Source organism: Pleurodeles waltl, chromosome 10, assembly GCF_031143425.1.
Source record: "Pleurodeles waltl isolate 20211129_DDA chromosome 10, aPleWal1.hap1.20221129, whole genome shotgun sequence".
NCBI lineage: Eukaryota > Metazoa > Chordata > Amphibia > Caudata > Salamandridae > Pleurodeles > Pleurodeles waltl.
In genome coordinates, this window is record NC_090449.1 from 328,150,419 (window position 1) to 328,173,961 (window position 23,543).

Sequence of the window (23,543 nt, forward strand, 5' to 3'; positions counted from 1 at the left end):
GTGAGTTGAGACCGATGCCCTTGGAGCGTAGTACCTCACGATGGTGAGGGATAGACACAGCCTCTTTAATTTCAATTTACCTGTCAGGTGAGGTGGTAAATGCAAATAATGTGATAAAGCACAGCAACTTGTTGTTTCTGCCTGGCCTCGAACCAGGGACCTTTCGCATGTAAGGCAAACATGATAACCACTACACTACAGAAACAGACATGCTTGCTTACTTGCTTCATGTGGCTATGCATTGGACTGGAACCACTACACTGGAAACAGACACACCTGCTTTCTTTATGTGGCTATGCTTTGGACTGGAATGCAAGGACTAAGGGACAATATTCATGACGCTCAAAGCTGAGCCTTTCTGACAGGATCTCTTCCTTTGGAAGAAAGGAACTGGGATCACTTTCATTCCAAGAGGTGATTTCAAAACCAGCCCTGCAATTACTTTGGAGAAGCACTGTGCATTTCATTTTCCAACGAGAAGTGCTGCTCCAACACAAAAAAGCAGTTAGAAAGAAATCCCACACTCCTTCATCATGCCGAACTGCCTCAACATCAGTAGAAAGCATGCAATGCATTCCACCATGGCATCTTACAAGAGTGGAAAGCAGAAATACTCCTGTTTATAAACAGATCGAACCTATGAAGGCACGGGCTAGTCCGGGATTTGAACCCGGGACCTCTCACACCCAAAGCGAGAATCATACCCCTAGACCAACGAGCCTTCTGCTGCAAAAGCCTTTCAAACATCTTCTGAAGTGTCTTTGAGAAAAAGCAGGGCCACTTGGAGACTCTCCTTCTAAGCGTGCCATAGCAATTGATGTTTTGTGCCAAGGTTTTTTTTTTGCCTCTAGCAAGGCAAGAGGTAGTCAAGAAGCCCTCTGCTAGCAAGCTGAACTGTGGCGCTGATGAGAAAAGCAGACCCTTTCTGGTAGTTGTACGCCTCCGCAGGACCTGGGCCCTTGCACCATAGACTTCCAGACCAGAAGCACTGAAGGGCCTGCCATCTCTTGCGCCTGAGCCAGAGGAGCACGCCTCTTGTATTCAAGCACACTTGCTCGCTCAGTGCTCGATCAATATGAGTGCCTCACAGGCCTGAAACACTCACCTGGGAGACGCGGGGTGGCTGAATTCCCAGAATGGCGTTCAATAGGAAAATCACCTCCTTTCCTCCCGACTCATTTCAGAATTGGGTGAAAATCGCAAGACAGTGTTCAGGGGTGCATGGGTACTGCCTACTCCCAGCTGCCTCTCTGTCTTCTTCATGTTAATTTCAAGTCACAAGGAGGGACCATTGCCATTCTGCTCCGCCCACCTAACCAGGAAACCCAGGTTGAGCTTGTCTGCCTGTTGTTGTTGCAGGGGCAGTGCCTTCTCTGCCCAAAAGTGGCAGGAGAGCCTCACTTCAAACGATGGAATCAACTGCTTAAGTAGAAACCAGCATGGTAGTTACAGTGATAAGGTGCAGCACTAACAGAAGTCGTGACTGAGATGCCCCTTCCAGAAATACATGGAATGCTGATTGAGGGCCCAGCCGGAGGTTTGGTGGATTTCTTTTCATATGCTACAGCAGCTTGCAAAGATAGTGTTGTGGGGAGCTGGCTGTGCAAGCAGAGGAAGATTTAAGGGCAGAAAATAGACCTATCAGAAGTGGGATTTGAACCCACAACTACATGAGCAAACCAGGATGCTTAGCTTAACTGAAGATCAAGCTCTCTTGAGGCTGCCGCCTTAGACCACTCGGCCATCCTGACAGCTGAGTCTGTGTTTAGGTCTGACTCCTCAGTCTGCACTTGTCGATGCTGCCGCTTGCAATGTTCCTATCAAGGTGACAGGTTTAAAGGCCCCACAATATAACATGGCCAAGAAAAAAAAAAGTAAAAAACAGAATAAGAAACCAGGCACATGCACGACTACGCAAAGATGCAGATAACTTTTTACCGGCCTGCAATAGTAATACAAGTTTTATGCAGGTCACAAGTTTTTAAAGGCCATCCCTGAGTGAGACTAAGCTTTTAGGGAGCAAACACAAAAGCAGACACTGCCCATTGTTTCTGCCCAGTCTCAAACCAGGGACCTTTCACTTGTTAGGCGAACATGATAACGACTACACTACAGAAACAAGCATGAGGGCTTGACTGAAGGAGCAAAATTCCCCTCATATGTTTGCCCGATTGCCTCTATACTTGATCAGCAGTTGCTCACAAAGCGAGGAGTAAGTGTGAGAATTGCAGCGTTGTCAGCCAGCAAGCGTACACTCAGATGTACTGAAAAGTAACAGCTGCGGGTAGAGACAAATATCTGATGCCTAAATGCCTGAAACCAGAGCCTGTGAAAGCATCACACAGAGCACACTGAAAGCAAGCAGGAAGGAAGCCAAGGCATGGTGATCCTTTTTTTCTCCTGAAGCTAAAAATATTTTGCACAACAATGCTTTGAGTGGAATGAGGAATCTTCAAGCTTTGTGTATTTTGAGTAAAATTTGTGTGTTTTCTGCTAAAAAGGGTGTGTTGGGGATTTGGACCCGGACACCAACGAGCGAGGGCACAGAAGCACCACTGCTCAGACCCTGCTCCTAGGGTTGAGGGCAGAGAGTGGGCGAATACATCGCAAGGCAAGAAAATGCACATGGTTCTCTCTTCTGCAATATGACTAGAGTCATTTCCATGGTCGTCATCGAACATGACATAAAAAGCCTCTATCCTTTAGACCTTTTGGCCCATAATTACAAGAGGATGACTGAGTGAGACGCTCTGCCAAATTTGGCAGCCTCGCACTCAGTCATTTTCAAAATGCAGGGAAGCGCCGTATTTAGTAGAATACAGCGCACCCCTGTGCTTCCCTCTGCGCCAGCTCTAAATTAGCTGCCGAGCGCCAACGCAGCCATCCTTGCGCCATGGTACAAGGATGGCTGCGTTGAGGGGGAAATTGTTTTTGTTCAGGAAGGCACACCTTCCTGCACAACAGAAATCTTCAGTGGCGATATGTTCGTGCAGCACACATAGAAAGAGCAAAAATGAGGAGAAATGAAAACATTTCTGCTCGTTTCTCCACTATAACGACACCCATTGTATGGCGCTTGGATTTTGGCGCTGCCACAGATTTACAAAAACTCGTAAAACTGGAGCAGCATCAAAATGCTATGGTGTTGCAGTGGCCCACCCAGAGCAACACCCATTGCACGCCCCTTCCAGGGAACGGGCTGCGTGTGAAGGGGCCGTATTTACAAGGTGGTGTTAAGCCACAAAACGTGGTTGAACGGCGTCTTGTAAATACGGCACAGTACATAGTGCCACCGGGGCGTCACTAAAGATGATGTGCCGGTGGCGATAGGGCCTTGTAAGTCTGGCCCTTTCTTTGCTCAAGGTGCATGTTCTTGGTGAAGGTAGGAAAGCCATTTTCGCTCTCATACCTTCCTTCCTTGGCTGGCTTGACCACAGTAGGCCCAGGCTTCAATGGAAAGGTCAAAAAGGGAGCAACTGACTGCCGTAAGGTGTATCGTCTTCTCTTGGTGAGTTGAGACCGATGCCCTTGGAGCGTAGTACCTCACGATGGTGAGGGATAGACACAGCCTCTTTAATTTCAATTTACCTGTCAGGTGAGGTGGTAAATGCAAACAATGTGATAAAGCACAGCAACTTGCTGTTTCTGCCTGGCCTCGAACCAGGGTCCTTTCGCATGTAAGGCAAACATGATAACCACTACACTACAGAAACAGACATGCTTGCGTACTTGCTTCATGTGGCTATGCATTGGACTGGAACCACTACTTTGGAAACAGACACACCTGCTTTCTTTATGTGGCTATGCTTTGGAGTGGAATGCAAGGACTAAGGGACAATATTCATGACGCTCAAAGCTGAGCCTTTCTGACAGGATCTCTTCCTTTGGAAGAAAGGAACTGGGATCACTTTCATTCCAAGAGGTGATTTCAAAACCAGCCCTGCAATTACTTTGGAGAAGCACTGTGCATTTCATGTTCCAACGAGAAGTGCTGCTCCAACACAAAAAAGCAGTTAGAAAGAAATCCCACACTCCTTCATCATGCCGAACTGCCTCGACACCAGTAGAAAGCATGCAATGCATTCCACCATGGCATCTTACAAGAGTGAAAAGCAGAAATAGTCCTGTTTATAAACAGATCGAACCTATGAAGGCACGGGCTCGTCCGGGATTTGAACCCGGGACCTCTCACACCCAAAGCGAGAATCATACCCCTAGACCAACGAGCCTTCTGCTGCAAAAGCTTTTCAAACATCTTCTGAAGTGTCTTTGAGAAAAAGCAGGGCCACTTGGAGACTCTCCTTCTAAGCGTGCCATAGCAATTGATGTTTTGTGCCAAGGTTTTTTTTTTTGCCTCTAGCAAGGCAAGAGGTAGTCAATAAGCCCTCTGCTAGCAAGCTGAACTGTGGCGCTGATGAGAAAAGCAGACCCTTTCTGGTAGTTGTACGCCTCCGCAGGACCTGGGCCCTTGCACCGTAGACTTCCAGACCAGAAGCACTGAAGGGCCTGCCATCTCTTGCGCCTGAGCCAGAGGAGCACGCCTCTTGTATTCAAGCACACTTGCTCGCTCAGTGCTCGATCAATATGAGTGCCTCACAGGCCTGAAACACTCACCTGGGAGACGCGGGGTGGCTGAATTCCCAGAATGGCCTTCGATAGGAAAATCACCTCCTTTCCTCCCGACTCATTTCAGAATTGGGTGAAAATCGCAAGACAGTGTTCAGGGGTGCATGGGTACTGCCTACTCCCAGCTGCCTCTCTGTCTTCTTCATGTTAATTTCAAGTCACAAGGAGGGACCATTGCCATTCTGCTCCGCCCACCTAACCAGGAAACCCAGGTTGAGCTTGTCTGCCTGTTGTTGTTGCAGGGGCAGTGCCTTCTCTGCCCAAAAGTGGCAGGAGAGCCTCACTTCAAACGATGGAATCAACTGCTTAAGTAGAAACCAGCATGGTAGTTACAGTGATAAGGTGCAGCTCTAACAGAAGTCGTGACTGAGATGCCCCTTCCAGAAATACATGGAATGCTGATTGAGGGCCCAGCCGGAGGTTTGGTGGATTTCTTTTCATATGCTACAGCAGCTTGCAAAGATAGTGTTGTGGGGAGCTGGCTGTGCAAGCAGAGGAAGATTTAAGGGCAGAAAATAGACCTATCAGAAGTGGGATTTGAACCCACAACTACATGAGCAAACCAGGATGCTTAGCTTAACTGAAGATCAAGCTCTCTTGAGGCTGCCGCCTTAGACCACTCGGCCATCCTGACAGCTGAGTCTGTGTTTAGGTCTGACTCCTCAGTCTGCACTTGTCGATGCTGCCGCTTGCAATGTTCCTATCAAGGTGACAGGTTTAAAGGCCCCACAATATAACATGGCCAAGAAAAAAAAAAGTAAAAAACAGAATAAGAAACCAGGCACATGCACGACTACGCAAAGATGCAGATAACTTTTTACCGGCCTGCAATAGTAATACAAGTTTTATGCAGGTCACAAGTTTTTAAAGGCCATCCCTGAGTGAGACTAAGCTTTTAGGGAGCAAACACAAAAGCAGACACTGCCCATTGTTTCTGCCCAGTCTCAAACCAGGGACCTTTCACTTGTTAGGCGAACATGATAACCACTACACTACAGAAACAAGCATGAGGGCTTGACTGAAGGAGCAAAATTCCCCTCATATGTTTGCCCGATTGCCTCTATACTTGATCAGCAGTTGCTCACAAAGCGAGGAGTAAGTGTGAGAATTGCAGCGTTGTCAGCCAGCAAGCGTACACTCAGATGTACTGAAAAGTAACAGCTGCGGGTAGAGACAAATATCTGATGCCTAAATGCCTGAAACCAGAGCCTGTGAAAGCATCACACAGAGCACACTGAAAGCAAGCAGGAAGGAAGCCAAGGCATGGTGATCCTTTTTTTCTCCTGAAGCTAAAAATATTTTGCACAACAATGCTTTGAGTGGAATGAGGAATCTTCAAGCTTTGTGTATTTTGAGTAAAATGTGTGTGTTTTCTGCTAAAAAGGGTGTGTTGGGGATTTGGACCCGGACACCAACGAGCGAGGGCACAGAAGCACCACTGCTCAGACCCTGCTCCTAGGGTTGAGGGCAGAGAGTGGGCGAATACATCGCAAGGCAAGAAAATGCACATGGTTCTCTCTTCTGCAATATGACTAGAGTCATTTCCATGGTCGTCATCGAACATGACATAAAAAGCCTCTATCCTTTAGACCTTTTGGCCCATAATTACAAGAGGATGACTGAGTGAGACGCTCTACCAAATTTGGCAGCCTCGCACTCAGTCATTTTCAAAATGCAGGGAAGCGCCGTATTTAGTAGAATACAGCGCACCCCTGTGCTTCCCTCTGCGCCAGCTCTAAATTAGCTGCCGAGCGCCAACGCAGCCATCCTTGCGCCATGGTACAAGGATGGCTGCGTTGTGGGGGAAATTGTTTTTGTTCAGGAAGGCACACCTTCCTGCACAACAGAAATCTTCAGTGGCGATATGTTCGTGCAGCACACATAGAAAGAGCAAAAATGAGGAGAAATGAAAACATTTCTGCTCGTTTCTCCACTATAACGACACCCATTGTATGGCGCTTGGATTTTGGCGCTGCCACAGATTTACAAAAACTCGTAAAACTGGAGCAGCATCAAAATGCTATGGTGTTGCAGTGGCCCACCCAGAGCAACACCCATTGCACGCCCCTTCCAGGGAAAGGGCTGCGAGGGAAGGGGCCGTATTTACAAGGTGGTGTTAAGCCACAAAATGTGGTTGAACGGCGTCTTGTAAATACGGCACAGTACATAGTGCCACCGGGGCGTCACTAAAGATGATGTGCCGGTGGCGATAGGGCCTTGTAAGTCTGGCCCTTTCTTTTCTCAAGGTGTATGTTCTTGGTGAAGGTAGGAAAGCCATTTTCGCTCTCATACCTTCCTTCCTTGGCTGGCTTGACCACAGTAGGCCCAGGATTCAATGGAAAGGTCAAAAAGGGAGCAACTGACTGCCGTAAGGTGTATCGTCTTCTCTTGGTGAGTTGAGACTGATGCCCTTGGAGAGTAGTACCTCATGATGGTGAGGGATAGACACAGCCTCTTTAATTTCAATTTACCTGTCAGGTGAGGTGGTAAATGCAAATAATGTGATAAAGCACATCAACTTGCTGTTTCTGCCTGGCCTCGAACCAGGGACCTTTCACGTGTAAGGCAAACATGATAACCACTACACTACAGAAACAGACATGCTTGCTTACTTGCTTCATGTGGCTATGCATTGGACTGGAACCACTACACTGGAAACAGACACACCTGCTTTCTTTATGTGGCTATGCTTTGGACTGGAATGCAAGGACTAAGGGACAATATTCATGACGCTCAAAGCTGAGCCTTTCTGACAGGATCTCTTCCTTTGGAAGAAAGGAACTGGGATCACTTTCATTCCAAGAGGTGATTTCAAAACCAGCCCTGCAATTACTTTGGAGAAGCACTGTGCATTTCATGTTCCAACGAGAAGTGCTGCTCCAACACAAAAAAGCAGTTAGAAAGAAATCCCACACTCCTTCATCATGCCGAACTGCCTCGACACCAGTAGAAAGCATGCAATGCATTCCACCATGGCATCTTACAAGAGTGGAAAGCAGAAATACTCCTGTTTATAAACAGATCGAATCTATGAAGGGACAGGCTCGTCCGGGATTTGAACCCGGGACCTCTCACACCCAAAGCGAGAATCACACCCCTAGACCAACGAGCCTTCTGCTGCAAAAGCCTTTCAAACATCTTCTGAAGTGTCTTTGAGAAAAAGCAGGGCCACTTGAAGACTCTCCTTCTAAGCGTGCCATAGCAATTGATGTTTTGTGCCAAGGTTTTTTTTTTTGCCTCTAGCAAGGCAAGAGGTAGTCAAGAAGCCCTCTGCTAGCAAGCTGAACTGTGGCGCTGATGAGAAAAGCAGACCCTTTCTGGTAGTTGTACGCCTCCGCAGGACCTGGGCCCTTGCACCGTAGACTTCCAGACCAGAAGCACTGAAGGGCCTGCCATCGCTTGCGCCTGAGCCAGAGGAGCACGCCTCTTGTATTCAAGCACACTTGCTTGCTCAGTGCTCGATCAATATGAGTGCCTCACAGGCCTGAAACACTCACCTGGGAGACGCGGGGTGGCTGAATTCCCAGAATGGCCTTCGATAGGAAAATCACCTCCTTTCCTCCCGACTCATTTCAGAATTGGGTGAAAATCGCAAGACAGTGTTCAGGGGTGCATGGGTACTGCCTACTCCCAGCTGCCTCTCTGTCTTCTTCATGTTAATTTCAAGTCACAAGGAGGGACCATTGCCATTCTGCTCCGCCCACCTAACCAGGAAACCCAGGTTGAGCTTGTCTGCCTGTTGTTGTTGCAGGGGCAGTGCCTTCTCTGCCCAAAAGTGGCAGGAGAGCCTCACTTCAAACGATGGAATCAACTGCTTAAGTAGAAACCAGCATGGTAGTTACAGTGATAAGGTGCAGCTCTAACAGAAGTCGTGACTGAGATGCCACTTCCAGAAATACATGGAATGCTGATTGAGGGCCCAGCCGGAGGGTTGGTGGATTTCTTTTCATATGCTACAGCAGCTTGCAAAGATAGTGTTGTGGGGAGCTGGCTGTGCAAGCAGAGGAAGATTTAAGGGCAGAAAATAGACCTATCAGAAGTGGGATTTGAACCCACAACTACATGAGCAAACCAGGATGCTTAGCTTAACTGAAGATCAAGCTCTCTTGAGGCTGCCGCCTTAGACCACTCGGCCATCCTGACAGCTGAGTCTGTGTTTAGGTCTGACTCCTCAGTCTGCACTTGTCGATGCTGCCGCTTGCAATGTTCCTATCAAGGTGACAGGTTTAAAGGCCCCACAATATAACATGGCCAAGAAAAAAAAAAGTAAATAACAGAATAAGAAACCAGGCACATGCACGACTATGCAAAGATGCAGATAACTTTTTACCGGCCTGCAATAGTAATACAAGTTTTATGCAGGTCACAAGTTTTTAAAGGCCATCCCTGAGTGAGACTAAGCTTTTAGGGCGCAAACACAAAAGCAGACACTGCCCATTGTTTCTGCCCAGTCTCAAACCAGGGACCTCTCGCTTGTTAGGCGAACATGATAACCACTACACTACAGAAACAAGCATGAGGGCTTGACTGAAGGAGCAAAATTCCCCTCATATGTTTGCCCGATTGCCTCTATACTTGATCAGCAGTTGCTCACAAAGCGAGGAGTAAGTGTGAAAATTGCAGCGTTGTCAGCCAGCAAGCGTACACTCAGATGTACTGAAAAGTAACAGCTGCGGGTAGAGACAAATATCTGATGCCTAAATGCCTGAAACCAGAGCCTGTGAAAGCATCACACAGAGCACACTGAAAGCAAGCAGGAAGGAAGCCAAGGCATGGTGATCCTTTTTTTCTCCTGAGGCTAAAAATATTTTGCACAACAATGCTTTGAGTGGAATGAGGAATCTTCAAGCTTTGTGTATTTTGAGTAAAATTTGTGTGTTTTCTGCTAAAAAGGGTGTGTTGGGGATTTGGACCCGGACACCAACGAGCGAGGGCACAGAAGCACCACTGCTCAGACCCTGCTCCTAGGGTTGAGGGCAGAGAGTGGGCGAATACATCGCAAGGCAAGAAAATGCACATGGTTCTCTCTTCTGCAATATGACTAGAGTCATTTCCATGGTCGTCATCGAACATGACATAAAAAGCCTCTATCCTTTAGACCTTTTGGCCCATAATTACAAGAGGATGACTGAGTGAGACGCTCTGCCAAATTTGGCAGCCTCGCACTCAGTCATTTTCAAAATGCAGGGAAGCGCCGTATTTAGTAGAATACAGCGCACCCCTGTGCTTCCCTCTGCGCCAGCTCTAAATTAGCTGCCGAACGCCAACGCAGCCATCCTTGCGCCATGGTACAAGGATGGCTGCGTTGAGGGGGAAATTGTTTTTGTTCAGGAAGGCACACCTTCCTGCACAACAGAAATATTCAGTGGCGATATGTTCGTGCAGCACACATAGAAAGAGCAAAAATGAGGAGAAATGAAAACATTTCTGCTCGTTTCTCCACTATAACGACACCCATTGTATGGCGCTTGGATTTTGGCGCTGCCACAGATTTACAAAAACTCGTAAAACTGGAGCAGCATCAAAATGCTATGGTGTTGCAGTGGCCCACCCAGAGCAACACCCATTGCACGCCCCTTCCAGGGAATGGGCTGCGTGTGAAGGGGCCGTATTTACAAGGTGGTGTTAAGCCACAAAACGTGGTTGAACGGCGTCTTGTAAATACGGCACAGTACATAGTGCCACCGGGGCGTCACTAAAGATGATGTGCCGGTGGCGATAGGGCCTTGTAAGTCTGGCCGTTTCTTTGCTCAAGGTGTATGTTCTTGGTGAAGGTAGGAAAGCCATTTTCGCTCTCATACCTTCCTTCCTTGGCTGGCTTGACCACAGTAGGCCCAGGCTTCAATGGAAAGGTCAAAAAGGGAGCAACTGACTGCCGTAAGGTGTATCGTCTTCTCTTGGTGAGTTGAGACCGATGCCCTTGGAGCGTAGTACCTCACGATGGTGAGGGATAGACACAGCCTCTTTAATTTCAATTTACCTGTCAGGTGAGGTGGTAAATGCAAATAATGTGATAAAGCACAGCAACTTGCTGTTTCTGCCTGGCCTCGAACCAGGGACCTTTCGCATGTAAGGCAAACATGATAACCACTACACTACAGAAACAGACATGCTTGCTTACTTGCTTCATGTGGCTATGCATTGGACTGGAACCACTACACTGGAAACAGACACACCTGCTTTCTTTATGTGGCTATGCTTTGGACTGGAATGCAAGGACTAAGGGACAATATTCATGACGCTCAAAGCTGAGCCTTTCTGACAGGATCTCTTCCTTTGGAAGAAAGGAACTGGGATCACTTTCATTCCAAGAGGTGATTTCAAAACCAGCCCTGCAATTACTTTGGAGAAGCACTGTGCATTTCATGTTCCAACGAGAAGTGCTGCTCCAACACAAAAAAGCAGTTAGAAAGAAATCCCACACTCCTTCATCATGCCGAACTGCCTCAACACCAGTAGAAAGCATGCAATGCATTCCACCATGGCATCTTACAAGAGTGGAAAGCAGAAATACTCCTGTTTATAAACAGATCGAACCTATGAAGGCACGGGCTCGTCCGGGATTTGAACCCGGGACCTCTCACACCCAAAGCGAGAATCATACCCCTAGACCAACGAGCCTTCTGCTGCAAAAGCCTTTCAAACATCTTCTGAAGTGTCTTTGAGAAAAAGCAGGGCCACTTGGAGACTCTCCTTCTAAGCGTGCCATAGCAATTGATGTTTTGTGCCAAGGGTTTTTTTTTTGCCTCTAGCAAGGCAAGAGGTAGTCAAGAAGCCCTCTGCTAGCAAGCTGAACTGTGGCGCTGATGAGAAAAGCAGACCCTTTCTGGTAGTTGTACGCCTCCGCAGGACCTGGGCCCTTGCACCGTAGACTTCCAGACCAGAAGCACTGAAGGGCCTGCCATCTCTTGCGCCTGAGCCAGAGGAGCACGCCTCTTGTATTCAAGCACACTTGCTCGCTCAGTGCTCGATCAATATGAGTGCCTCACAGGCCTGAAACACTCACCTGGGAGACGCGGGGTGGCTGAATTCCCAGAATGGCCTTCGATAGGAAAATCACCTCCTTTCCTCCCGACTCATTTCAGAATTGGGTGAAAATCGCAAGACAGTGTTCAGGGGTGCATGGGTACTGCCTACTCCCAGCTGCCTCTCTGTCTTCTTCATGTTAATTTCAAGTCACAAGGAGGGACCATTGCCATTCTGCTCCGCCCACCTAACCAGGAAACCCAGGTTGAGCTTGTCTGCCTGTTGTTGTTGCAGGGGCAGTGCCTTCTCTGCCCAAAAGTGGCAGGAGAGCCTCACTTCAAACGATGGAATCAACTGCTTAAGTAGAAACCAGCATGGTAGTTACAGTGATAAGGTGCAGCTCTAACAGAAGTCGTGACTGAGATGCCCCTTCCAGAAATACATGGAATGCTGATTGAGGGCCCAGCCAGAGGTTTGGTGGATTTCTTTTCATATGCTACAGCAGCTTGCAAAGATAGTGTTGTGGGGAGCTGGCTGTGCAAGCAGAGGAAGATTTAAGGGCAGAAAATAGACCTATCAGAAGTGGGATTTGAACCCACAACTACATGAGCAAACCAGGATGCTTAGCTTAACTGAAGATCAAGCTCTCTTGAGGCTGCCGCCTTAGACCACTCGGCCATCCTGACAGCTGAGTCTGTGTTTAGGTCTGACTCCTCAGTCTGCACTTGTCGATGCTGCCGCTTGCAATGTTCCTATCAAGGTGACAGGTTTAAAGGCCCCACAATATAACATGGCCAAGAAAAAAAAAAGTAAAAAACAGAATAAGAAACCAGGCACATGCACGACTACGCAAAGATGCAGATAACTTTTTACCGGCCTGCAATAGTAATACAAGTTTTATGCAGGTCACAAGTTTTTAAAGGCCATCCCTGAGTGAGACTAAGCTTTTAGGGAGCAAACACAAAAGCAGACACTGCCCATTGTTTCTGCCCAGTCTCAACCCAGGGACCTTTCACTTGTTAGGCGAACATGATAACCACTACACTACAGAAACAAGCATGAGGGCTTGACTGAAGGAGCAAAATTCCCCTCATATGTTTGCCCGATTGCCTCTATACTTGATCAGCAGTTGCTCACAAAGCGAGGAGTAAGTGTGAGAATTGCAGCGTTGTCAGCCAGCAAGCGTACACTCAGATGTACTGAAAAGTAACAGCTGCGGGTAGAGACAAATATCTGATGCCTAAATGCCTGAAACCAGAGCCTGTGAAAGCATCACACAGAGCACACTGAAAGCAAGCAGGAAGGAAGCCAAGGCATGGTGATCCTTTTTTTCTCCTGAAGCTAAAAATATTTTGCACAACAATGCTTTGAGTGGAATGAGGAATCTTCAAGCTTTGTGTATTTTGAGTAAAATTTGTGTGTTTTCTGCTAAAAAGGGTGTGTTGGGGATTTGGACCCGGACACCAACGAGCGAGGGCACAGAAGCACCACTGCTCAGACCCTGCTCCTAGGGTTGAGGGCAGAGAGTGGGCGAATACATCGCAAGGCAAGAAAATGCACATGGTTCTCTCTTCTGCAATATGACTAGAGTCATTTCCATGGTCGTCATCGAACATGACATAAAAAGCCTCTATCCTTTAGACCTTTTGGCCCATAATTACAAGAGGATGACTGAGTGAGACGCTCTGCCAAATTTGGCAGCCTCACACTCAGTCATTTTAAAAATGCAGGGAAGCGCCGTATTTAGTAGAATACAGCGCACCCCTGTGCTTCCCTCTGCGCCAGCTCTAAATTAGCTGCCGAGCGCCAACGCAGCCATCCTTGCGCCATGGTACAAGGATGGCTGCGTTGTGGGGGAAATTGTTTTTGTTCAGGAAGGCACACCTTCCTGCACAACAGAAATCTTCAGTGGCGATATGTTCGTGCAGCACACATAGAAAGAGCAAAAATGAGGAGAAATGAAAACATTTCTGCTCGTTTCTCCACTATAACGACACCCATTGTATGGCGCTTGGATTTTGGCGCTGCCACAGATTTACAAAAACTCGTAAAACTGGAGCAGCATCAAAATGCTATGGTGTTGCAGTGGCCCACCCAGAGCAACACCCATTGCACGCCCCTTCCAGGGAAAGGGCTGCGTGTGAAGGGGCCGTATTTACAAGGTGGTGTTAAGCCACAAAATGTGGTTGAACAGCGTCTTGTAAATACGGCACAGTGCATAGTGCCACCGGGGCGTCACTAAAGATGATGTGCCGGTGGCGATAGGGCCTTGTAAGTCTGGCCCTTTCTTTTCTCAAGATGTATGTTCTTGGTGAAGGTAGGAAAGCCATTTTCGCTCTCATACCTTCCTTCCTTGGCTGGCTTGACCACAGTAGGCCCAGGCTTCAATGGAAAGGTCAAAAAGGGAGCAACTGACTGCCGTAAGGTGTATCGTCTTCTCTTGGTGAGTTAAGACTGATGCCCTTGGAGAGTAGTACCTCATGATGGTGAGGGATAGACACAGCCTCTTTAAGTTCAATTTACCTGTCAGGTGAGGTGGTAAATGCAAATAATGTGATAAAGCACATCAACTTGCTGTTTCTGCCCAGCCTCGAACCAGGGACCTTTCGCGTGTAAGGCAAACATGATAACCACTACACTACAGAAACAGACATGCTTGCTTACTTGCTTCATGTGGCTATGCATTGGACTGGAACCACTACACTGGAAACAGACACACCTGCTTTCTTTATGTGGCTATGCTTTGGACTGGAATGCAAGGACTAAGGGACAATATTCATGACGCTCAAAGCTGAGCCTTTCTGACAGGATCTCTTCCTTTGGAAGAAAGGAACTGGGATCACTTTCATTCCAAGAGGTGATTTCAAAACCAGCCCTGCAATTACTTTGGAGAAGCACTGTGCATTTCATGTTCCAACGAGAAGTGCTGCTCCAACACAAAAAAGCAGTTAGAAAGAAATCCCACACTCCTTCATCATGCCGAACTGCCTCGACACCAGTAGAAAGCATGCAATGCATTCCACCATGGCATCTTACAAGAGTGGAAAGCAGAAATACTCCTGTTTATAAACAGATCGAATCTATGAAGGGACGGGCTCGTCCGGGATTTGAACCCGGGACCTCTCACACCCAAAGCGAGAATCATACCCCTAGACCAACGAGCCTTTTGCTGCAAAAGCCTTTCAAACATCTTCTGAAGTGTCTTTGAGAAAAAGCAGGGCCACTTGGAGACTCTCCTTCTAAGCGTGCCATAGCAATTGATGTTTTGTGCCAAGGTTTTTTTTTTTGTCTCTAGCAAGGCAAGAGGTAGTCAAGAAGCCCTCTGCTAGCAAGCTGAACTGTGGCGCTGATGAGAAAAGCAGACCCTTTCTGGTAGTTGTACGCCTCCGCAGGACCTGGGCCCTTGCACCGTAGACTTCCAGACCAGAAGCACTGAAGGGCCTGCCATCGCTTGCGCCTGAGCCAGAGCCAGAGGAGCACGCCTCTTGTATTCAAGCACACTTGCTTGCTCAGTGCTCGATCAATATGAGTGCCTCACAGGCCTGAAACACTCACCTGGGAGACGCGGGGTGGCTGAATTCCCAGAATGGCCTTCGATAGGAAAATCACCTCCTTTCCTCCCGACTCATTTCAGAATTGGGTGAAAATCGCAAGACAGTGTTCAGGGGTGCATGGGTACTGCCTACTCCCAGCTGCCTCTCTGTCTTCTTCATGTTAATTTCAAGTCACAAGGAGGGACCATTGCCATTCTGCTCCGCCCACCTAACCAGGAAACCCAGGTTGAGCTTGTCTGCCTGTTGTTGTTGCAGGGGCAGTGCCTTCTCTGCCCAAAAGTGGCAGGAGAGCCTCACTTCAAACGATGGAATCAACTGCTTAAGTAGAAACCAGCATGAAAGTTACAGTGATAAGGTGCAGCTCTAACAGAAGTCGTGACTGAGATGCCCCTTCCAGAAATACATGGAATGCTGATTGAGGGCCCAGCCGGAGGGTTGGTGGATTTCTTTTCATATGCTACAGCAGCTTGCAAAGATAGTGTTGTGGGGAGCTGGCTGTGCAAGCAGAGGAAGATTTAAGGGCAGAAAATAGACCTATCAGAAGTGGGATTTGAACCCACAACTACATGAGCAAACCAGGATGCTTAGCTTAACTGAAGATCAAGCTCTTTTGAGGCTGCCGCCTTAGACCACTCGGCCATCCTGACAGCTGAGTCTGTGTTTAGGTCTGACTCCTCAGTCTGCACTTGTCGATGCTGCCGCTTGCAATGTTCCTATCAAGGTGACAGGTTTAAAGGCCCCACAATATAACATGGCCAAGAAAAAAAAAAGTAAATAACAGAATAAGAAACCAGGCACATGCACGACTATGCAAAGATGCAGATAACTTTTTACCGGCCTGCAATAGTAATACAAGTTTTATGCAGGTCACAAGTTTTTAAAGGCCATCCCTGAGTGAGACTAAGCTTTTAGGGAGCAAACACAAAAGCAGACACTGCCCATTGTTTCTGCCCAGTCTCAAACCAGGGACCTCTCACTTGTTAGGCGAACATGATAACCACTACACTACAGAAACAAGCATGAGGGCTTGACTGAAGGAGCAAAATTCCCCTCATATGTTTGCCCGATTGCCTCTATACTTGATCAGCAGTTGCTCACAAAGCGAGGAGTAAGTGTGAAAATTGCAGCGTTGTCAGCCAGCAAGCGTACACTCAGATGTACTGAAAAGTAACAGCTGCGGGTAGAGACAAATATCTGATGCCTAAATGCCTGAAACCAGAGCCTGTGAAAGCATCACACAGAGCACACTGAAAGCAAGCAGGAAGGAAGCCAAGGCATGGTGATCCTTTTTTTCTCCTGAGGCTAAAAATATTTTGCACAACAATGCTTTGAGTGGAATGAGGAATCTTCAAGCTTTGTGTATTTTGAGTAAAATTTGTGTGTTTTCTGCTAAAAAGGGTGTGTTGGGGATTTGGACCCGGACACCAACGAGCGAGGGCACAGAAGCACCACTGCTCAGACCCTGCTCCTAGGGTTGAGGGCAGAGAGTGGGCGAATACATCGCAAGGCAAGAAAATGCACATGGTTCTCTCTTCTGCAATATGACTAGAGTCATTTCCATGGTCGTCATCGAACATGACATAAAAAGCCTCTATCCTTTAGACCTTTTGGCCCATAATTACAAGAGGATGACTGAGTGAGACGCTCTGCCAAATTTGGCAGCCTCGCACTCAGTCATTTTCAAAATGCAGGGAAGCGCCGTATTTAGTAGAATACAGCGCACCCCTGTGCTTCCCTCTGCGCCAGCTCTAAATTAGCTGCCGAGCGCCAACGCAGCCATCCTTGCGCCATGGTACAAGGATGGCTGCGTTGAGGGGGAAATTGTTTTTGTTCAGGAAGGCACACCTTCCTGCACAACAGAAATCTTCAGTGGCGATATGTTCGTGCAGCACACATAGAAAGAGCAAAAATGAGGAGAAATGAAAACATTTCTGCTCGTTTCTCCACTATAACGACACCCATTGTATGGCGCTTGGATTTTGGCGCTGCCACAGATTTACAAAAACTCGTAAAACTGGAGCAGCATCAAAATGCTATGGTGTTGCAGTGGCCCACCCAGAGCAACACCCATTGCACGCCCCTTCCAGGGAACGGGCTGCGTGTGAAGGGGCCGTATTTACAAGGTGGTGTTAAGCCACAAACGTGGTTGAACGGCGTCTTGTAAATACGGCACAGTACATAGTGCCACCGGGGCGTCACTAAAGATGATGTGCCGGTGGCGATAGGGCCTTGTAAGTCTGGCCGTTTCTTTGCTCAAGGTGTATGTTCTTGGTGAAGGTAGGAAAGCCATTTTCGCTCTCATACCTTCCTTCCTTGGCTGGCTTGACCACAGTAGGCCCAGGCTTCAATGGAAAGGTCAAAAAGGGAGCAAGTGACTGCCGTAAGGTGTATAGTCTTCTCTTGGTGAGTTGAGACCGATGCCCTTGGAGCGTAGTACCTCACGATGGTGAGGGATAGACACAGCCTCTTTAATTTCAATTTACCTGTCAGGTGAGGTGGTAAATGCAAATAATGTGATAAAGCACAGCAACTTGCTGTTTCTGCCTGGCCTCGAACCAGGGACCTTTCGCATGTAAGGCAAACATGATAACCACTACACTACAGAAACAGACATGCTTGCTTAATTGCTTCATGTGGCTATGCATTGGACTGGAACCACTACACTGGAAACAGACACACCTGCTTTCTTTATGTGGCTATGCTTTGGACTGGAATGCAAGGACTAAGGGACAATATTCATGACGCTCAAAGCTGAGCCTTTCTGACAGGATCTCTTCCTTTGGAAGAAAGGAACTGGGATCACTTTCATTCCAAGAGGTGATTTCAAAACCAGCCCTGCAATTACTTTGGAGAAGCACTGTGCATTTCATGTTCCAACGAGAAGTGCTGCTCCAACACAAAAAAGCAGTTAGAAAGAAATCCCACACTCCTTCATCATGCCGAACTGCCTCAACACCAGTAGAAAGCATGCAATGCATTCCACCATGGCATCTTACAATAGTGGAAAGCAGAAATACTCCTGTTTATAAACAGATCGAACCTATGAAGGCACGGGCTCGTCCGGGATTTGAACCCGGGACCTCTCACACCCAAAGCGAGAATCATACCCCTAGACCAATGAGCCTTCTGCTGCAAAAGTCTTTCAAACATCTTCTGAAGTGTCTTTGAGAAAAAGCAGGGCCACTTGGAGACTCTCCTTCTAAGCGTGCCATAGCAATTGATGTTTTGTGCCAAGGGTTTTTTTTTTGCCTCTAGCAAGGCAAGAGGTAGTCAAGAAGCCCTCTGCTAGCAAGCTGAACTGTGGCGCTGATGAGAAAAGCAGACCCTTTCTGGTAGTTGTACGCCTCCGCAGGACCTGGGCCCTTGCACCGTAGACTTCCAGACCAGAAGCACTGAAGGGCCTGCCATCTCTTGCGCCTGAGCCAGGGGAGCACGCCTCTTGTATTCAAGCACACTTGCTCGCTCAGTGCTCGATCAATATGAGTGCCTCACAGGCCTGAAACACTCACCTGGGAGACGCGGGGTGGCTGAATTCCCAGAATGGCCTTCGATAGGAAAATCACCTCCTTTCCTCCCGACTCATTTCAGAATTGGGTGAAAATCGCAAGACAGTGTTCAGGGGTGCATGGGTACTGCCTACTCCCAGCTGCCTCTCTGTCTTCTTCATGTTAATTTCAAGTCACAAGGAGGGACCATTGCCATTCTGCTCCGCCCACCTAACCAGGAAACCCAGGTTGAGCTTGTCTGCCTGTTGTTGTTGCAGGGGCAGTGCCTTCTCTGCCCAAAAGTGGCAGGAGAGCCTCACTTCAAACGATGGAATCAACTGCTTAAGTAGAAACCAGCATGGTAGTTACAGTGATAAGGTGCAGCTCTAACAGAAGTCGTGACTGAGATGCCCCTTCCAGAAATACATGGAATGCTGATTGAGGGCCCAGCCGGAGGTTTGGTGGATTTCTTTTCATATGCTACAGCAGCTTGCAAAGATAGTGTTGTGGGGAGCTGGCTGTGCAAGCAGAGGAAGATTTAAGGGCAGAAAATAGACCTATCAGAAGTGGGATTTGAACCCACAACTACATGAGCAAACCAGGATGCTTAGCTTAACTGAAGATCAAGCTCTCTTGAGGCTGCCGCCTTAGACCACTCGGCCATCCTGACAGCTGAGTCTGTGTTTAGGTCTGACTCCTCAGTCTGCACTTGTCGATGCTGCCGCTTGCAATGTTCCTATCAAGGTGACAGGTTTAAAGGCCCCACAATATAACATGGCCAAGAAAAAAAAAAGTAAAAAACAGAATAAGAAACCAGGCACATGCACGACTACGCAAAGATGCAGATAACTTTTTACCGGCCTGCAATAGTAATACAAGTTTTATGCAGGTCACAAGTTTTTAAAGGCCATCCCTGAGTGAGACTAAGCTTTTAGGGAGCAAACACAAAAGCAGACACTGCCCATTGTTTCTGCCCAGTCTCAAACCAGGGACCTTTCACTTGTTAGGCGAACATGATAACCACTACACTACAGAAACAAGCATGAGGGCTTGACTGAAGGAGCAAAATTCCCCTCATATGTTTGCCCGATTGCCTCTATACTTGATCAGCAGTTGCTCACAAAGCGAGGAGTAAGTGTGAGAATTGCAGCGTTGTCAGCCAGCAAGCGTACACTCAGATGTACTGAAAAGTAACAGCTGCGGGAAGAGACAAATATCTGATGCCTAAATGCCTGAAACCAGAGCCTGTGAAAGCATCACACAGAGCACACTGAAAGCAAGCAGGAAGGAAGCCAAGGCATGGTGATCCTTTTTTTCTCCTGAAGCTAAAAATATTTTGCACAACAATGCTTTGAGTGGAATGAGGAATCTTCAAGCTTTGTGTATTTTGAGTAAAATGTGTGTGTTTTCTGCTAAAAAGGGTGTGTTGGGGATTTGGACCCGGACACCAATGAGCGAGGGCACAGAAGCACCACTGCTCAGACCCTGCTCCTGGGTTGAGGGCAGAGAGTGGGCGAATACATCGCAAGGCAAGAAAATGCACATGGTTCTCTCTTCTGCAATATGACTAGAGTCATTTCCATGGTCGTCATCGAACATGACATAAAAAGCCTCTATCCTTTAGACCTTTTGGCCCATAATTACAAGAGGATGACTGAGTGAGACGCTCTGCCAAATTTGGCAGCCTCGCACTCAGTCATTTTCAAAATGCAGGGAAGCGCCGTATTTAGTAGAATACAGCGCACCCCTGTGCTTCCCTCTGCGCCAGCTCTAAATTAGCTGCCGAGCGCCAACGCAGCCATCCTTGCGCCATGGTACAAGGATGGCTGCGTTGTGGGGGAAATTGTTTTTGTTCAGGAAGGCACACCTTCCTGCACAACAGAAATCTTCAGTGGCGATATGTTCGTGCAGCACACATAGAAAGAGCAAAAATGAGGAGAAATGAAAACATTTCTGCTCGTTTCTCCACTATAACGACACCCATTGTATGGCGCTTGGATTTTGGCGCTGCCATAGATTTACAAAAACTCGTAAAACTGGAGCAGCATCAAAATGCTATGGTGTTGCAGTGGCCCACCCAGAGCAACACCCATTGCACGCCCCTTCCAGGGAAAGGGCTGCGTGTGAAGGGGCCGTATTTACAAGGTGGTGTTAAGCCACAAAATGTGGTTGAACAGCGTCTTGTAAATACGGCACAGTGCATAGTGCCACCGGGGCGTCACTAAAGATGATGTGCCGGTGGCGATAGGGCCTTGTAAGTCTGGCCCTTTCTTTTCTCAAGATGTATGTTCTTGGTGAAGGTAGGAAAGCCATTTTCGCTCTCATACCTTCCTTCCTTGGCTGGCTTGACCACAGTAGGCCCAGGCTTCAATGGAAAGGTCAAAAAGGGAGCAACTGACTGCCGTAAGGTGTATCGTCTTCTCTTGGTGAGTTAAGACTGATGCCCTTGGAGAGTAGTACCTCATGATGGTGAGGGATAGACACAGCCTCTTTAAGTTCAATTTACCTGTCAGGTGAGGTGGTAAATGCAAATAATGTGATAAAGCACATCAACTTGCTGTTTCTGCCCGGCCTCGAACCAGGGACCTTTCGCGTGTAAGGCAAACATGATAACCACTACACTACAGAAACAGACATGCTTGCTTACTTGCTTCATGTGGCTATGCATTGGACTGGAACCACTACACTGGAAACAGACACACCTGCTTTCTTTATGTGGCTATGCTTTGGACTGGAATGCAAGGACTAAGGGACAATATTCATGACGCTCAAAGCTGAGCCTTTCTGACAGGATCTCTTCCTTTGGAAGAAAGGAACTGGGATCACTTTCATTCCAAGAGGTGATTTCAAAACCAGCCCTGCAATTACTTTGGAGAAGCACTGTGCATTTCATGTTCCAACGAGAAGTGCTGCTCCAACACAAAAAAGCAGTTAGAAAGAAATCCCACACTCCTTCATCATGCCGAACTGCCTCGACACCAGTAGAAAGCATGCAATGCATTCCACCATGGCATCTTACAAGAGTGGAAAGCAGAAATACTCCTGTTTATAAACAGATCGAATCTATGAAGGGACGGGCTCGTCCGGGATTTGAACCCGGGACCTCTCACACCCAAAGCGAGAATCATACCCCTAGACCAACGAGCCTTCTGCTGCAAAAGCCTTTCAAACATCTTCTGAAGTGTCTTTGAGAAAAAGCAGGGCCACTTGGAGACTCTCCTTCTAAGCGTGCCATAGCAATTGATGTTTTGTGCCAAGGTTTTTTTTTTTGCCTCTAGCAAGGCAAGAGGTAGTCAAGAAGCCCTCTGCTAGCAAGCTGAACTGTGGCGCTGATGAGAAAAGCAGACCCTTTCTGGTAGTTGTACGCCTCCGCAGGACCTGGGCCCTTGCACCGTAGACTTCCAGACCAGAAGCACTGAAGGGCCTGCCATCGCTTGCGCCTGAGCCAGAGCCAGAGGAGCACGCCTCTTGTATTCAAGCACACTTGCTTGCTCAGTGCTCGATCAATATGAGTGCCTCACAGGCCTGAAACACTCACCTGGGAGACGCGGGGTGGCTGAATTCCCAGAATGGCCTTCGATAGGAAAATCACCTCCTTTCCTCCCGACTCATTTCAGAATTGGGTGAAAATCGCAAGACAGTGTTCAGGGGTGCATGGGTACTGCCTACTCCCAGCTGCCTCTCTGTCTTCTTCATGTTAATTTCAAGTCACAAGGAGGGACCATTGCCATTCTGCTCCGCCCACCTAACCAGGAAACCCAGGTTGAGCTTGTCTGCCTGTTGTTGTTGCAGGGGCAGTGCCTTCTCTGCCCAAAAGTGGCAGGAGAGCCTCACTTCAAACGATGGAATCAACTGCTTAAGTAGAAACCAGCATGAAAGTTACAGTGATAAGGTGCAGCTCTAACAGAAGTCGTGACTGAGATGCCCCTTCCAGAAATACATGGAATGCTGATTGAGGGCCCAGCCGGAGGGTTGGTGGATTTCTTTTCATATGCTACAGCAGCTTGCAAAGATAGTGTTGTGGGGAGCTGGCTGTGCAAGCAGAGGAAGATTTAAGGGCAGAAAATAGACCTATCAGAAGTGGGATTTGAACCCACAACTACATGAGCAAACCAGGATGCTTAGCTTAACTGAAGATCAAGCTCTCTTGAGGCTGCCGCCTTAGACCACTCGGCCATCCTGACAGCTGAGTCTGTGTTTAGGTCTGACTCCTCAGTCTGCACTTGTCGATGCTGCCGCTTGCAATGTTCCTATCAAGGTGACAGGTTTAAAGGCCCCACAATATAACATGGCCAAGAAAAAAAAAAGTAAATAACAGAATAAGAAACCAGGCACATGCACGACTATGCAAAGATGCAGATAACTTTTTACCGGCCTGCAATAGTAATACAAGTTTTATGCAGGTCACAAGTTTTTAAAGGCCATCCCTGAGTGAGACTAAGCTTTTAGGGAGCAAACACAAAAGCAGACACTGCCCAGTCTCAAACCAGGGACCTCTCGCTTGTTAGGCGAACATGATAACCACTACACTACAGAAACAAGCATGAGGGCTTGACTGAAGGAGCAAAATTCCCCTCATATGTTTGCCCAATTGCCTCTATACTTGATCAGCAGTTGCTCACAAAGCGAGGAGTAAGTGTGAAAATTGCAGCGTTGTCAGCCAGCAAGCGTACACTCAGATGTACTGAAAAGTAACAGCTGCGGGTAGAGACAAATATCTGATGCCTAAATGCCTGAAACCAGAGCCTGTGAAAGCATCACACAGAGCACACTGAAAGCAAGCAGGAAGGAAGCCAAGGCATGGTGATCCTTTTTTTCTCCTGAGGCTAAAAATATTTTGCACAACAATGCTTTGAGTGGAATGAGGAATCTTCAAGCTTTGTGTATTTTGAGTAAAATTTGTGTGTTTTCT

At 47.7% G+C, this 23,543-nt stretch overlaps 10 non-coding genes across 10 annotated transcripts; all 10 read right to left on the reverse strand.

Moving 5' to 3' along the window:
- Positions 1 to 132: 132 nt before the first annotated feature.
- On the reverse strand, positions 133 to 205 carry TRNAV-UAC (transfer RNA valine (anticodon UAC)). Its single transcript has one exon. It is a non-coding gene; the product is annotated as a tRNA-Val (tRNA).
- Positions 206 to 3,640: 3,435 nt separating this feature from the next.
- TRNAV-UAC (transfer RNA valine (anticodon UAC)) lies at positions 3,641 to 3,713 on the reverse strand. Its single transcript has one exon. It is a non-coding gene; the product is annotated as a tRNA-Val (tRNA).
- A 444-nt stretch (positions 3,714 to 4,157) lies between these two features.
- On the reverse strand, positions 4,158 to 4,229 carry TRNAP-UGG (transfer RNA proline (anticodon UGG)). The gene has a single exon. It is a non-coding gene; the product is annotated as a tRNA-Pro (tRNA).
- Positions 4,230 to 7,666: 3,437 nt separating this feature from the next.
- On the reverse strand, positions 7,667 to 7,738 carry TRNAP-UGG (transfer RNA proline (anticodon UGG)). The gene has a single exon. It is a non-coding gene; the product is annotated as a tRNA-Pro (tRNA).
- A 2,920-nt stretch (positions 7,739 to 10,658) lies between these two features.
- Positions 10,659 to 10,731, reverse strand: TRNAV-UAC (transfer RNA valine (anticodon UAC)). Its single transcript has one exon. It is a non-coding gene; the product is annotated as a tRNA-Val (tRNA).
- Positions 10,732 to 11,175: 444 nt separating this feature from the next.
- On the reverse strand, positions 11,176 to 11,247 carry TRNAP-UGG (transfer RNA proline (anticodon UGG)). Its single transcript has one exon. It is a non-coding gene; the product is annotated as a tRNA-Pro (tRNA).
- A 3,437-nt stretch (positions 11,248 to 14,684) lies between these two features.
- On the reverse strand, positions 14,685 to 14,756 carry TRNAP-UGG (transfer RNA proline (anticodon UGG)). Its single transcript has one exon. It is a non-coding gene; the product is annotated as a tRNA-Pro (tRNA).
- Positions 14,757 to 17,681: 2,925 nt separating this feature from the next.
- Positions 17,682 to 17,754, reverse strand: TRNAV-UAC (transfer RNA valine (anticodon UAC)). Its single transcript has one exon. It is a non-coding gene; the product is annotated as a tRNA-Val (tRNA).
- A 3,435-nt stretch (positions 17,755 to 21,189) lies between these two features.
- On the reverse strand, positions 21,190 to 21,262 carry TRNAV-UAC (transfer RNA valine (anticodon UAC)). Its single transcript has one exon. It is a non-coding gene; the product is annotated as a tRNA-Val (tRNA).
- Positions 21,263 to 21,706: 444 nt separating this feature from the next.
- TRNAP-UGG (transfer RNA proline (anticodon UGG)) lies at positions 21,707 to 21,778 on the reverse strand. Its single transcript has one exon. It is a non-coding gene; the product is annotated as a tRNA-Pro (tRNA).
- Positions 21,779 to 23,543: the final 1,765 nt, after the last annotated feature.